General features: G+C 46.8%; 1 protein-coding gene across 5 annotated transcripts in view; it reads left to right on the top strand.

Annotated features, from left to right (window-relative positions):
• The first annotated feature begins 8,682 nt into the window (after positions 1–8,682).
• The window catches only part of PCGF3 (polycomb group ring finger 3), a 67,304-nt gene continuing 59,764 nt past the window's right edge, over positions 8,683–16,222 (top strand). The window contains exon 1 of one of the 5 annotated variants that reach the window (XM_075931292.1): positions 8,683–8,886. The gene's annotated coding sequence lies outside the window, so the exon portion shown is untranslated. Of the gene's footprint in view, positions 8,887–9,295; positions 9,626–16,222 lie in introns of those variants that run through there. The other 4 variants (XM_075931290.1, XM_075931291.1, XM_075931285.1 and 1 more) reach the window with 4 other exon arrangements.

The following is a 16,222-nucleotide window of genomic DNA, read 5'->3' as shown; positions in this document are numbered from 1 at the left end:
CACAAGAACTAGGGGTCACCCAATGCAATTAACAAGCAGCAGGTTTAAAATGCACAAAAGGAAGTTTTTCTTCACACAACACACCGTCAACCTGTGGAACATGTTGTTACTGAAGGCCAAAAGTGTAACTGGATTAAAACAAGAATTTGCACATGTGCATCAACAGCTAATAGCTAAGATGATCAGGGATGTGACCCCATGCGGTGGGTGTCTCTCGTCACTGGCTGCCAGAAGCTGGGAGTTGGACCACAAGGAATGGATCACTTAGTAATTGCCCTGTTTGGTTCATTCTCTCTGAAACACCTGACCCAGCATGGCCGTTCTTATGTGCCCGTGGTCAGGCGGATACCACGGGAAGTGGTTGTGGAACTTTGTGGGTGTCATTGCTACTGTGGTAAAGCTTGTACTGACTCTAGGCTGTGTGTCTGGACCAGTGTTTCTTAAACCGTGCTCCGGGGTACAGCGGTGTGTCACGAGGCAGTCAGAGGTGTGCCGCGGAGAACAACAGAATTCAAAATGGCTGCCCTTAAAAGGGTGACTTTTTTTTTCTCAATAACTTTCCTCCAACCCTTTTTTTCCACTCAATAACTCTGCCGCCCCCCGACATGGTCCCCCCCCCCTTTTTTTTTTTTTTTTTGCTCAGTACAAAATCCTTGGTGTTCCTCATTAAAAAAAATGATTGTTTGGTGTTCCTCAGTCTTAAAAAGTTTAAGAAACACTGGCCTAGACATGGAGAAGATACACAGGGAATCCCAAATGAGCAACCAGGATGCAGGTTGCAGGAATTGATTGGGCTTTGGATGAAAAGGTCTGGCACTTTCTTTTCCACGCTCTCTCTGCTCTGACAGGCAGCACCGCTTACCAACTGAATGGCATTGTTTTGGAGTGCTAGTGTAGCAGTGCTGGAACCTCTCATCAGCAGCCCACTTGTGCTCTGCTCTGCCCCCTTTTGCTGGCTTAGCTCAGATTTTGCCTTCAAAGCATGCCTGACGGCCACGCTTGTGCGTTGGGGAACTTGTCAGGAGCTGGAACCGAATCCTCGCCTTCCACCAAAATCACCAGCCTCTGGGCTGCCAGGCAGGGCCGGATGGAGGCATGGGCAAGCCGGGCAGCTGCCCAGGGCGCCAACCGATGGGGGATGCCTGATGGCAGCTGTGAGGGGTGCGCGGTGTCCCTTACAGCTGCCATCAGGTGCCACGCGCCTGGCTCCCACAGCGCCGTCCCCGCCCACATCCCCACGGCACCAGCCAGCAATGCCCTTCCCTCACAGCCGCGGGGCCCTACATGGCGTACCAGCAGCGACGGCCGGGCCGAACTGGGCCACGCTTGCGCCGTGTGCTCCGGAGGCGGGCCCCAGGCTGCGCGCCAGCAGCCGTAGCCGAGCCGTGCACGCGCCGTGCGCCCTGGAGGCAGCACCGCATGCCTGTGCCCGGGGCTCCAGAATGCCTCGGACCGGCCCTGCTGCCAGGTTGTACTTGAGAGTGTGATTCTCCAAGAAGGATGTCAAGTATCAGAGGGGTAGCCGTGTTAGTCTGAATCTGCAAAAGCAGCGAGGAGTCCTGTGGTACCTTATAGACTAACTGCAGTGTAGGAGCATAAGCTTTCGTGGGCAAGGACCCACTTCGTCAGATGCATGTAGTGGAAATTTCCAGAGGCAGGTATAAATATGCAGGCCAGGATCAGGCTGGAGATGAGGAGGTGGATCCAATCAGGGAGGATGAGGCCCACTTCTAGTAGCTGATCTGGAGGTGTGAACTGTAGCTCAGCAGATCTAAAAGTAGCCATCCTGCAGCAAAAAAACTTCAGGACCAGACTTCAAAGAGAAACTGCTGAGCTACAGTTCATCTTCAAGTTTGACACAATCAACTCTGGATTAAACAAAGACTGTGAATGGCTCGCTAACTACAAAAGCAGCTTCTGCTCTCTTGGAATTCACACCTTCAGATCAGCTGCTAGAAGTGGGCCTCATCCTCCTTGATTGGATCCACCTCCTCATCTCCAGCCTGATTCCGGCCTGCATATTTATACCTGCCTCTGGAAATTTCCACTACATGATTCTGACGAAGTGGGTCTTTGCCCACGAAAGCTTATGCTCCAACACTTCAGTTAGTCTATAAGGTGCCACAGGACTCCTCGCCGCTTTTCCAAGAAGGATGTTGATAAATTGGAGAAGGTTCAGAGAAGAGTTTGGAAAATGGTTAAAGGCAGGGCCGGATTAAGGGGGGGCTAGCTGAGCAGCTGCCCAGGGTGCCAACCCATGGGGGGGGGCGCCTGATGGCCACTGTAAGGGGCACAGCGTGCCCGGTTGCGTGGTGCCCCTTAGAGCTGCCATCAGGCGCCACACGCCCAGGGCCGGGGGATGCGCGACACCCCTTAGAGCTGCAATCAGGCGCCGCACACCCAATTGCAGTTGTAAGGTGTGCAGCATGCCGGGGGGCGGGGTCGCGCATCTGCCGTGCACCCGGGGGCAGAGCCGAGCATGCATCGTGCGCCTGCTGCCGGGGCACAGGAATAGCTTGAGCCGGCCCTGGTTAAAGAGTTAGAAAACCAGCCTGTCAGTAATAGACTCAAGGAGCTCAATTCATGTAGCATCACAAGGAGAAGGTTTAAGGAGTGATTTGATTACAAGCTATTAGCTGTATATAATTACCTGTCTGGGAAATACATATGTAATAATGAACTCTTCAGTCTGGGAGAGAAAGGTACAACATGATGTCATAGCCCGAAGTTGAAGCTAGACAAATTCAGATTGGAAATCAGGTACACATAGTTAATGGTGGGAGTAATTAACCATTGGAACAATTTACTGCGGGTTGTCGTGGACACCCCATCGCTGGTAATTGAAGAGGAGTGGATGTTTTTCTAAAAGACACATTCTAGGAAGTATTTTGGGGAAGTCCCATAGCCTGTGCTGCACAGAGAGTCAGACTAGATGACTTTGAAGGTTCGTGAGACCATCTGTTTCCTGTTTGACAGAGTTTGGAATAAATTGTCACTCTGGCGTGACACATCCATTGAGACACAACAAAACCTGCAGCTTGGCAGGGGGTTAGACTCGATGGCCTTGCAGACCCTTCTCATAGAACCTCATCGACAAGATCTTGAGTTTCTTTCATCAGGGTTTTAGTGCAAGTTTGGCGCTCAGGAAGCAGTCAAGGGGATCTCAGAGGTCAGAGTCCTCTTTCAAATGTTCTGGTAGTCTTACTGTGAGAACTGAAGACTTTCATGGAGACAGATCCCTGTGCGACATGTTCATGGAGTCAATACTTAGGAATGTTGCTTTGTTTCTTTAAAATATTTAACTCTTCAATAGGTTCAGCTTGGCCAGTGTATAAACTACTGTCTTTAGCTCACTACATCTGCATTACTGGTGCTTCCAAAGATAAGGTTGCCCTGTTAGTTATTCCTTTCTCTATTTATAAATGCTTCTCGAATTCCCCTGAGGAAATTGTGCGCTGTTTTAATTTCCCTTAAACTTCAGTGAGGCTACGATGCTCATATTGCCCGCCCAAATGATTGAAAATCCTGGAGTCAGCCCCAAAATTATAAAGTCAGCTTAAAACTGAGTAAATTGTACATAATTTGGAGTTTTTAACACCCATTTTTGACATTTTTGAAGGCACCCAAGTCATGTTTTCAAGGTTTTTCTCTAGCTCTCAAAATTTCACAAACTTTTTAACTTAAAGCTGGGATTCTTGCCTAAAGGTCTATCTCCAGGCACTGAGGCTTTAAGGAAGTAAAACACTAAATATCATGAGACTCATGATGAAATTGCAAGAGCTGGGGTCAAAGGTTAAGGGTCACTTTTTTAGAATATTATCTTGACCTCGTGAACTGAGAGGTGATGTTTCAGTAGAGAAGATCAGTAAAGTTGTGGTTTGGCTTCTGTTCTTAAGTAATCCCTTCTTGTTACTTCTGCAGGACTGAAGTTGACACCCTTGCAAGCTAGGCGGACTTTGTCTGCTTCAAGCTTTGGTTGCTTGTAAATGATATCTCCAAAAATCATTCATGGACCATCCTGTACATTAGCAGCTATCTCAGAAATGTTGTCTAGTTTGCTATGCTTAACACTGTTCAGAAATGTATTGCTTGATATATTGTCCTATTTCCCCCTACTTTTGTCTAGTATTTTTGCTCTTTAATCTCATTAAGTACTGACACTGATTACACTTGTAATCTTGTCCATGTTTCTTAGCCTCTCTTTCAATTATAACACTTCGGTTTCAGCGGGGCATTGAGGATTAAAGTTTGTCTAACACATCAAGGAGAAATCCTTTAACAGCTAACTCTTGTTATTCCATCCAGATCTGTTACTCTCATCTCATTGCTTTATCTTTAGCGCAATACTGTTGGTGACTGAGATGCTAAACTGAAGTTCCAGTTCAGCTTTAGTTCCATGTGTTACAGTTCCTATGACTACTTATAAATCTGAAGAAGTGGGTTTTGTCCACGAAGCTCATGATACTCTATGTTTGTGTGTGTGTGCACGTGTGCATGTGTTAGTCTCTATGGGTATGTCTACGCTTGCACCCTCTGTCAATAGAGGGATGCAAATGAAGACATTCAAAATTGCAAATGAAGCTGGGATTTAAATATCTCATGCTTCATTTGCATAATTGCGTTATGGCGCTATTTCGAAATAAAACACTCTGTGTAGACACAGTATTTCGAGAGAAAACCCTTCTCTCAAAATAACTGTTAACCCTTATTCCTCATAAAATGAGGTTTATTTCGAGAGAAGGATTTTCTCTCGAAATAACACATCTACACAGCGTCTTTTATTTCGAAATAGCGCCATAACATGATTATGCCAATGATGCATAATCATTAAATCCCAACTTCATTTGCAATTTCGAATGTCTTCATTTGCATCCCTCTATCGAAAGAGGGTGCAGGTATAGACATACCCTAGGGTGCCACAGTTATTTTTAAAGTTACAAACGAACACAGCTACCCCTATGAGACTACTTATACCTCTTCGATCAGAATGTAAGTAGAAGTGTATTGAATTACAGGCTGACCTTGCCTGTCAGAAATGTCATTTACAGGTTAAATCACTGTTGAGTGGGTAGCAGCAGAACTAATGTTAGGGCAAAGAGGTTACAGTAAGAAGAAACTATGGCCTCAGCTCTCTGAACGAAGGGTCCGGGCAGTCACTTCACATATTTGCTTGTAGCCATCTTAAGGAAGCAGATTCTTAGAAAATATCTATAACTAGAGATGGAGAAATATCTATAACTACCGAGTTCAACTTGTACCTTTCTCCAGCTCTATGGTGGTTGTATATAGGAGGTTTAGGCCCTTCAATAATACAAAACTTCATATAAACATTTACAAGAACTGATAGCTGATAATGGAACCTTAAGGCTAAGCCAGGTCCTGGAGTCTGTTCTATGTGTATTGGAGAGGTGCTGATGGAGTTGTCTCTTTTTGACTATTTAGGTGTCTCCTTTTGTGACACTTGACATTGCACATTCGTTAACTCTACCATGCTTGCCTAGAGATTTTTTTTCCTGTCACCAAAAAGATAACATGGCCTAAGAGCAGATGCACCGGTCTGGAAAAACCCAAGAGACTTCTGTTAAGTGTTGTTAATATTTCTGTGTTGTTCACTACCCATCAGTCTTTAGGTTTTAAATAAGGTAACGGAAGGACTGCATAAGGTCAAAACTGGGAATAGGACCCAGATCACTTATAGACAAGTGTCCTCCACTTGGCCATTCTGCCTTTGAAGCTAAAAGTGCCAAATCTATTGCTTTGGCTCACGGTATGTACCCACTGATCTAGCCACTAGAAAACACGTGGCTCTTAAAACCAGGAATAGACTGAGCAGTAGATACTCAATATTCTTAAACATTTATGTAACACAGGGGCAAAGTGTTATGTCCCCTGTAGGGAGTATACCACACAGGACCTGTGCTACCAATTGCTCTTCTAGTTGAAGGGGAAGTAGCCTATGCTTTGGTTCTGAAAATCCTGTGTTACAATTCTGCTGAACATCTATGTGGGAAAACAGCTTTGTGAGACTAAAAAGAATCATGGAACATATGCACAAGGGGGAAGAAGCAGGTTTACACCGGTAATTTTAATTCCTGAGTCTTAACTTTGGAGTGCTTGTCTTTGCAATCTTAATGTTCTTTTATGTGGTTTTTCTATATGTACGCCTCCCTCCCCAATGAAAATATAACCATGGAATAGTTCTAATGGGAAATGGTATTATATTGCAGAAACATACTGAGAAAATAATTTGGCTGTTGTGTTAATATTGTATTAGAACTACATTTTATACATGTCTATTGCAAGAATACAAGCCTCATTTCTGAAGGTGTATCACTAGCACTTTACTGAGGACCTGAATGGCTCAAGGGACACTACAAATGAGCTACAAAGTCTTTCATCTATAGGTCACTGGTTTGACCCCAATCCAGCTCAGCAGAGTTTATGATTTGCTATCTAAGAGATGATGATTAGTATGAGTTTGAGCCTTTGTTACAGATCTCCCATCACAAACTCACCACCATGCTCCCATGAGTTGACAGACTAGATTGAGGACATGGTGGAGGACGAAGAGACAAGTTTTTTGGCTCTACAGAACTCTTCTGCAGGTGTCAAAGACGTGAGAGACTGTAATAACTGCATGGTCCATGGAGTCTGAACTTTCCCCTTTTACTCTGAGGCTGTCTACTCTAAGGAGTATTTTTCGGATACCAGAGGTATCCCGAACCTCCCTCCCCCGCCATGTCCAGGGAACATGTTTGCGCTTCCGCTGTTTTTTGCGGAAGTGTAAATGCGCTCTTTCGGAAGCCCCTGTATTCCTCCTTCCACAAGAAATAAGGGGGCTTCCGAAAGAGGGTTTTTTTCCTGACATTTGGCCCAATTTAGATGGCCAGATCAAGACTGCTGTAACGGCAATGCTGGAAGCTTGTCCACTAAATTCAGAGGATTTCACATATACTTATCAATCCAGCTTTTCACCAGCACTACATCCATATATTTTTAAAAATTCTAGTCTATGGTCTATCTGCAGATTAGCTCATTAGGCAATTTGCATATTATGTACAATGTTGCCAGCTCTTATGAGTCTAACAGTAGCTGGTGCATTTCTTAAACTTGGCTCATGGAGGTATATGATTGAACGTCTCAGCTTGCTTTTTTTTTCTTTGTTTCTCGCCCTCAATATTGTAGTCAGAAAGCTTAAAAAAATGTGTAACCATAGACTCAAACTGGAAGGCAAGCAAAAAGCACCCAAAATCATTAATTACCTTTAAATGGCCTGGATGTTTAACTGAATCATGATTTTGGGGTGACTCATGATTTTGAAGGCTCTGTGGTTTTTTTTTCAGTGCTGTGGTGAGGGGGGCAGGGTGGTTGTCAGTAAATGTTTTTCTGGAGCCTTTAGCTGCATGTGGTGGATCGGTGCTGTGTGTTTTGGAGTGGGCATTAGCAGATATTCCTGGAGCTTACTGCTTGTGGTGGTGTGCACACATGCGCCTGTCCGGGTGTTATGGTGAGCTGACCTGTACTCTCTAGTTCTGGCACAGGAGGTGTCTAGCCCTGGCTGTGAGGAGACTGTTGGGGTGTGTTAATGGATTGTCGAGGAGTCCTTTGCTGGGGTGGAGGCGTTGGGGTATCTGGTGGTCTGATAGGGGAGGTGTCTAGCCCTGTGTGAGGGATGGGTGCTTGTGTGTGTTAGTGGGTTGTCTTGAAGTTTTTTGTACTGTGCTGGGGGAGTGGGTAGATTGTCTTGGAGACCACAGTGCAGGTTTTCGGGGTGTCTGGCTGTTGGTACGTGCGTGGATTGCGCTGAGGCCATTAAAGGAGGCTGGGGCCAGGGAAGTGGCCTGGTGGATGGGGGTGTTCAGCCCTGTGGATGAGGGGGGATATGCGGGGGGGGGGGAGGCTGTCCAGGAGCCTTTCGTGGAAGTTTGGGGGTGCCTGGCAGGGGCCTGTGGGGCTCCAGTTTTGGGTCTTGAGGAGGGCTTGCCCTGGAGCCTTGAGTGGGCGGGGGGGGGTCCAGCCCTGTGTCCGCGGGGGCCGGCGGGGGGGGGTCCAGCCCTGTGTCTGCGGGGGGGGGGGGTCCAGCCCTGTGTCCGCGGGGGCCGGCGGGGGGGGGGGTCCAGCCCTGTGTCCGCGGGGGGGGGGGGTCCAGCCCTGTGTCCGCGGGGGCCGGCGGGGGGGGGGGTCCAGCCCTGTGTCTGCGGGGAGGGGGGGTCCAGCCCTGTGTCCGCGGGGGCCGGCGGGGGGGGGTCCAGCCCTGTGTCTGCGGGGAGGGGGGGTCCAGCCCTGTGTCCGCGGGGGCCGGAGGGGGGGGGGGGTCCAGCCCTGTGTCTGCGGGGGGGGGTCCAGCCCTGTGTCCGCGGGGGCCGGCGGGGGGGGGGGGGGGGTCCAGCCCTGTGTCTGCGGGGGGCAGGAAGGGGCTGCCTGGAGCCGGCAGGGGGGTGGGGTGCGCGGCCCCGTGGGGGAGGGGCTGGCCGTGGGGCGCAGGACGTTGCCCCCCCCCCCCCCCCGGCAGAGGCCCAGGGCAGGTTCCCAGGGGGATTCCCTTCGCGGAGGGGAGGGGGGGGGTCACGCGCCGCTGTAACGCTCGCAGCGCGCGACGTCAGCGCCCCTCCCCCCGCGCCGGGCTGGCAGGGCGCCTGCCTCCCCCCCGCCGCCGCGGGCGGCAGCACGAGCGCAGCCCCCTCCCCTCAGCGCGTGGGACGGGGGGGGGGCGGGCCAGTGCGCATGCTCCCGGCGCGCGGCGCCCCCGCTCGGCCGCGCTCGGCCCCGCTCGGCTATTTCCGCCTCTTTGTTTTAAACTCCGGCCGGAATTTTTTCCTCCTTTTGGGGCGAGTCGGAGGGAGCGGAGCCCCCCGCGGGCGGACACGGCGCCCCCCGCGCCGCCAGGTCAGTGCCCGGCCCCGCCCGCGGCAGGGCCGCCCGCCGCCCGCCGAGGGGGCGCGTTACCCCCGCGCCCCTCCCCCGGGTCCGCCCTGCGTCCCTCTGTCCGTCCGCCCCCCCGGCCGTGTCCGCCCGCCCGCCCCTCCCCCCCGTGTCTGTCTGTCCGCTCCCGGCCCCCCCCCCCGTGTCTGTCTGTCCGCCCGCCCCCGGCCCCCCCCCCCCCGTGTCGGTCTGTCCGCCCCCGGCCCCCCCCCCCCGTGTCGGTCTGTCCGCTCCCGGCCCCCCCCCCGTGTCTGTCTGTCCGCTCCCGGGCCCCCCCCCCGTGTCTGTCTGTCCGCTCCCGCCCCCCCCCCGTGTCTGTCTGTCCGCCGTCTCCCAGCCCCCCCTCCAGCCCCGTGTGTGTCCCTTCGTCCGGCCCCTGTGTCTGTCCGTCCGCTCCCCCCCAGCCACGTCTCCCCTGGCTGTGTGTCCAGCCCCCGCACGCTCTGCGGGGAGCCCGGCCCAGCTGGGGGCCCCGCGCCGGCCGCCCCCAGGCTTGGCACAGGGGCCCCGCCGGGCACTAGCTCAGGTGTGTCTGGGTGGCAGGATCGGGGGTCAGTGGAGTGGGGGCTGAGCCTCCCCCCAGTCAGGCAGGGTTTACATCACCGGCCCCCCATCTGAAAAACGTCTGGCCCCGAGGCCACCCAGAGACATGGGGATACGTGACCTTAGCTGTGGACACCTATGGCTCTTAGTGGCAAGAGAGGTGGGTTGTGCGTGTGTGGGGAGGGATCTGGAATAGCTCCTCGTCTTTGGGGCTTCTGAGAAGCATCGGTTGAAGGGATACCAATCGGTAAAATAATGGATCTATTTTTGCCAAAATGTTCTCATGGCCATGACATTGCTCAGCTGTTGAAGTTGGATTCTTTCAACTGTGGTGGTGTGTCTTGTCAGCAAGGTGCAATTTAATGGTAACACTGCAGTGTCTTTTAGTCCACAAGTAGTTAGTGACATCTCAGACTGGTCTGTGAAGAACTGTAGCCTATCATGAACTTGATGCCGTCACAGTTAAAGGTCTTGTTACTTACACTATATTACTGTAATATTTGGCTGCCCTTTGACTAGTGCTAGTGGAACTCATTCTGAAAAAAATTAAATAAGCAAACCCTGGCTTAAAGTTATTGTGTTAAATTAGAAGTAACTGTTAGTCTGCACTCTGGATTTGATATATGGTAACCGGACACCTATATTTATAATCTCTGCTTTATTTATCACATTGTGCTCTGGATTTTTTCTTTAGAAACTTTTAAACTTTGGTATTCTCCAGCTTTATGCTGCTTAACTCTCCTACTTGTTGTTCTTAGGAAAACAAATATTTTTATAAGAAAAATTAAACATTTAGAGGGGATGTAAACCTCAAGATGCAATCTATATACAAAATGTATACTGTAACTTGTAAATCAGATGTGTATCTTCCAATGTTTATTGTACATAATAAAATATCTAAAATGGAGATTATTAATGGCAGTTGCATGTACTTTGAGGACATCCCTACAAGTTTTCTGGTGTTGTGTTGGGTACCTTCATATTGGTAAGTGCTGGGTTTTTAAACTTCTTTTAACATAAAGCACCTCTCATTCCTTCTGACTGATTTAAATATAAGCCTGTTTTAACCAGTGATGGACCTTTGTAAACGTTTATCATTCGTAATACTTATTTGAAAGGTGAGATGTTTTCTTTCTGGCAATGGACACAAGTCTACAAAGTGTAGACTTGTACACTTTCAGAAAGGCTTCATTTAAATTTCTTAGTTCACTTAAACCTATTCATTAAAAGTGTACACAAGATTATACAGTCTGTGTGGAACTGGAAGAAGTCAGTGATCATTTACCCCCCTTGGGTAAATGATCACTGACTTCTTCCAGTTCCACACAGACTGTATAATCTTGGATGCAGGACACCAGTCTTGAGAGTGCGCTACAGAAATTACTGCAGAAAAGTTAATTGATTTAAATTTGGTGCTGGTATAAAGATAGCATTTTTTTCCCAAAGTCCTTATCAGACCAAAAATCTCATTTTTTTTTTTTTATTCATATAGCCAAATCTAAGTTATCTCTGTGAAAATTAAGGTAGGACACGTGTTACGTTTTGTGTTGACTTGAAACTGATGGAGATTCAATAGCAATGCAAGCACAGTATAAGTGCATCTCTAGATAAAACTACATGTCATGGTATGAAGGTTTATTACTATTAGATGAACTTTGAACCAGAACCACAAGGTAGTATAAACATTAGTTTTGATCAACTTAATACTGCATTCTCACAGACTTGTCTGTGTCCAGTAGATGTAAAACAAATTTATATTGTGACTAGGTAACCTTAATATTATTTCTCTTCTAATACACTTCAGTATTAAATTTCTGCTTTAATCGACTTCAATATTGTGCTGCCAAATGACTCCTTAAAGTAGGAGATCTTTATTTTTTTTAACTGGAAAAAATGGACAAAGTGGTGGTTACTCAAGGCTTGAAATATTAGAACGTTTTATAGAATGTTTATTAGAAAATTAGAATTTACTGTAAAAAGCCCATGGAACACATCAAAACAAATCTCTGCATAGAAGCTCCATCTGTCACATTGGATGTCAGGGAGAAGTCACCTGTTGAATTGATGTGAACCTGTCCTTTGAAAACTGTTCAAATCTATAATTATCTGCTTCCCATCAACGGTCGTCTTTGAGGCTGTAGTATCTTAAAAAACCTGGAGTGGAGCAAGATGTCTTGTAGGAATTGAGTGCCAGCATTTTTCTGGTGTTCTTTTATATTGGGCAGTTGAGGCATTGTTTATTTGTTTGAAACAGAAATACTTAACACAAGCATTTATTAATAATTTGAAGCACATAACTTTAGTTCTTTCACCTCTGGGTCTTCTTGAATTTTCACTTTTTGACATAACTAATAAATAGTTGAAAGACAAGTAGGGCTGTGCAGTACTGCACAGTCAATTTTGTCTTGTGTTAGTTTTCACTATCTTTCTTGCCCTTCAATCTGATGAAAATAAGGTCAGATCTGGACAGATACTGTCCGTGTCCAAAATCTGCTAGTTATCTGTTGCATTTTCATTAATAAAAGTTTTGTCTAAACTAAATTCGAAGTAAAACTAAGGGATTGTTAAGTTCTTAAATAAGGGTCAGCCTGACTGGCCTTAAAAACTCTCTATTACTTTCTGTGTTCATGTAGGATAAAAGGAAGTTGCTTTGTACCAAAAACAATCCCAGCTTTTGTGATGTTCCACTGGCTTGTTGTTATCCACACACTGCACTCTTGTACTGTAGTGCAGTGGTGCTAGTTTTCAACAGTGTAGACACACTGCCATACTTAGATTCACTCAAGAAAATATTCATCTATTTCTGAATCAATACTCCAGCTGTGTAGAGACCACAGCATACATAATAACAAGTAAAAATACTGGAGAACAGTGGTGAGTACTCATGGGGTTGAAAACAACTGCTATTGAAGACATTAACAAAACCTGTCATCTCAACTGTTCAGATTTCTTCTACCTATTACAAGGCTAAGTTTGTGGGGAGGAAGGAGTGAAACAGAAGCAAACAATGGCTTGATGGTTCAGACGCTTTTTTACTCTTTCACAAGAAAGACTTGTTTGGTTTAGCGTGAGAGTTCTCTAACCTTTCTGAAGGAACCCTGAGATAGATGTACTGTGCAAAACAGTGAAAATTCTCTTCAGAGGAAAATCAGAAAACTGTCAGTTCCTGAAGAGACTTGTCAGCCACTTGCCCAGGCAAAGTAATCTACAAGTTGAACCTCTCTTACCCGGGACTCTCTCGTCTGGCAACATCCCTGGTCTGGCAGGACCATGGATGTTCCAGGACCAGAGAGTCCCAGTTGAAGGCTTGTGTCTGGGAGTTCTGCCGAGAGGCTAAAGGACAGTAGTAGCGGGGCTGCCCTGTGGCAGCAAAACCGGGAGCCCAGCAGTAGGGCTGCCACCCGATGATAACACTGCAGGGTGTGTGTGGGGGGTCGGGAGAAGTGGGGCTTGAGCCTAGCAGCAAAACTGCCTGGCGAGACCGGGAGGCAGCAGGCCAACTGGCAGCGCAACCAGGAGCCTGGCAGCCCCACAGCTGCCAAGTGGCTCAGGTAAGCCACAGGACTAGGAGACAGCGTAGCTGCCCGTGGAGTCAGGAGCCTGACTGTGGGGCTGCCTACCGGTGGGGCTAGGAACCTGGAATGGGGCTTTTGTCCGGTGGCACAGCAAAGAGCCTTGCTGCCCCGCTACTGTCCAGTGGCCCTGCCTGGTGAGGCTGGAAGGCAGCAGGGCGAAGCCAGCTGGGAGGTTGGCAGCAAGGTCATGGCTGGTGGGCCGGTAATGAGATTGCAGGACCAGGGAAGGTCATTTCTTGGCAAAATCCCTCATCCGGGGCCAGTCAGGTTCTGAGGGTGCCGTATCAAGGAGATCCAACCTGTACCGTATTTGCTTATTGTCAAAGGCCACCTCCTGCTATAACCACATCAGTTGTAGTGTGGATTTGTGTACTTGAACTAGTGCTAATGGTGCTTTTTCTCAGAGCTGCTTCTGATCAGCAGTTGCACTGACATATTCAGACTCTAGAAATGTATCTACCTATATATGTACTATAAAGAACTTTGTTCATGGAACATGTGAGATCATATGACAAGAGCCTATGGATTGTCAGTACAGTGTGTTGCTTTTTGCCTTGTTTAGATGATGGCATGGAATATTTGACAATGGAATGCAGTTTTCCCATTTGTTTTCTGAAAGCTGTATTAATGAAGATATTCTCAAATGCCCTTTTTAATGTTATAGAAGATGAATTTGAAAAGTGGATTTGTCACAAGAGAACAGTTTACTTTAAAGAAACCCTAAGTAGCAGTTCCACATCTTTGCACCGTAATAGTCTCTCTCTGTTGTGTGTGTTTTAAAAAAAACTCTCACCTGAAAGTTCCCTCCATATATCTTTCAGCTACCTCAAAATCATTATTTTTCTCTCACTTTAGAGTGACAGGAAGTGAATTTATGATATCCCTGTGGAGATGCATCTGAGCTGCTATTAAGAGAGAACTTTATGATGTTTTCATATTCTAACCTTGTGACTGACAGTAACCTAAAATGTCCCAAAAATTTAAGGTTAAAACTTGTAATTCAGTGGCAGTAACGTCCATTAGCATCAGATGAACTTTGGGATAATTATCTATGCTTCACAAATAGCATAGCTCTGTCTTAGTTTCTGTTAAGGCGGAAAATATTTATTTCTTAATACACACCTGATGCTGCTATACAGTAGCTGATTAATTACGAAAGCAGGGTGGGTTTTTTTTTTTTCAGCTAGTTAAAAGTGAGTATTATTTAATTGCTGACTTGCAAATGATAATCTTGTCAACAAACTTCTTTTTCACATGAAACATTTTTCACCTTTATTTGAATGTCCAGATAATCCCTGTCTGACACTTCCATTTCTTCAATGGAGCATACATCCATAGTGGTGGTTAGTGGATGTTTTATAAATATTAAGCGAAGTAGGACTCTTTTTTAAAATTAAAAAAGATCCAGCCCAATAGATATGTTCTCTGACAATCTGCACTCAAAACCATAATCTAATGGTGTACAAATATGAGTCTCAGCCTATTTAGATAAATATGTAAATCCAATCACTGTGACAACATTCGTGTGACATGTTGTTCTTATACAATGCTCTTTTCATTTTGTCAGCGGAAGGAATAACTTGTTAGTTATCTTGTACTTTAAAATATTTTATCTAGAAAGCTATGATTCACTTCTTCTGATAGTGTTTTCTGATATATGGTTTAAATATATAGATTGGCATAATTGAAGCTATGAGTCAAGTGATTACTAAGTTGAAGTGTATTGTATTGCCAAAACAATCCTAAATGTGTTAATGCATTGGACAGGAGTAAGGTATTTTTCATGGTGTAGTATCCCATGTTGATGTGTTCTACTAGTTAACCATGGCTATGGATAGGCTAGATTTCTGGACGTAGAGTGGTGTGAATGATGGCATGCCTTACTCCTGAATGGCTTGTCCAAACACCAGAGTACCTCAGACTATTGGGAAGTGAGGCTTTCAGTGATAGAGTTTAGTGCCAGAAGCAACCATTAGATTGGGGACCCCACCCACAGTTGGAGACAAAGTGGATTGCGATACCCTTTGAATGGAGTCTTTAGGGCTGTCTTAGACTTGCTGGCACTGCCACGTTCAGGCTCAAAATAAGATGCTGGTTTCTAACCAACAGAGGAGGGAAGTTCTGGAATAGCTTCCCTAGGGGAGCAGTGGAGGCAAAAAAATCTGTTTCAAGACTGAGCTAGATAAGAGTATGGAGGGATGGTATAATGAGGTTGCCATATATGGTCCATCTGCAAATGTTAGCAGCATTACTCTGTTGACTGAATATAGGAGACTTTATGGGGCAGGCATTTGAGTTACTACAATTAATTGTTTTCAAGAGGTCAGGGTGGTAAGACTTGCTCATGTGCGTGGGTTCTAACTAATCACCATGTTTGGGATTGGGAAGGAATTTTTCCACAAGTCAGGTTGGCAGAGACCTGGGGTTTTCGCCTTCCTCTGCACCATGGGGTATCGGCCACCTGTTGGTTTGAACTAGAGTAAGTGGTGGAATCTCCGTAACTCGAAAGTTTGTAAATCAGGCTTTGAGGACTTGACGTAACTTAGCCAAAGGTATGTGCCTAGTACAGGAGTGGGTGGGTGAAGTTTTGTGGCCTGCAATATGCAGGAGATCAGACAAGGTCATCATGATGGTCTCTTTTGGCCTTAAAGTCTGGTTCTGTGGGCTTATCTACATTGCAGCACTGCGATAGCCCAGCTGCAGCACTTAGCAAAGACATTGCTTACACTGACGGGAGAACTTCTAATGCTGGCATGAGGCAGTAGCGATGTCAGTGGGAGAAGCCCTTCTGCCAGCATGTCACTAGCTACACCAGGAGGTAAGCTGGTATAACTGTGTTGCAAAACGGTTTGGATTTGCCCCACCTCTGAGACACACAGTTACACTTATATAGTTTGGTAGTTGTACTCCAAACATAAATGTGTTAGCAGCACAAGCACTGCTATATCATGGGCAGGTGGCAAATGCCCAGAAGACCTGGACTTTGTTGATGATAATGTGCTACTGAGCAACACCCTCGAAAAGTTACAGCCAAAGATTAAAGCTGGCAAAAGCTGCAGGTCAAGCAGGCTCAAAATTTGTTATGCTAAACAAACATTCTTGAAACCCAGATATTAAGCAATAACATCACACCAGAAGGCAAAAATACCAACGAAGTAAAACACTGCATCTGCCTGGGGAGC

Source organism: Pelodiscus sinensis, chromosome 6 (genome assembly GCF_049634645.1).
Source record: "Pelodiscus sinensis isolate JC-2024 chromosome 6, ASM4963464v1, whole genome shotgun sequence".
Classification (NCBI taxonomy): Eukaryota; Metazoa; Chordata; order Testudines; family Trionychidae; genus Pelodiscus; species Pelodiscus sinensis.
This window is presented reverse-complemented; position numbering and strand designations above follow the sequence as displayed.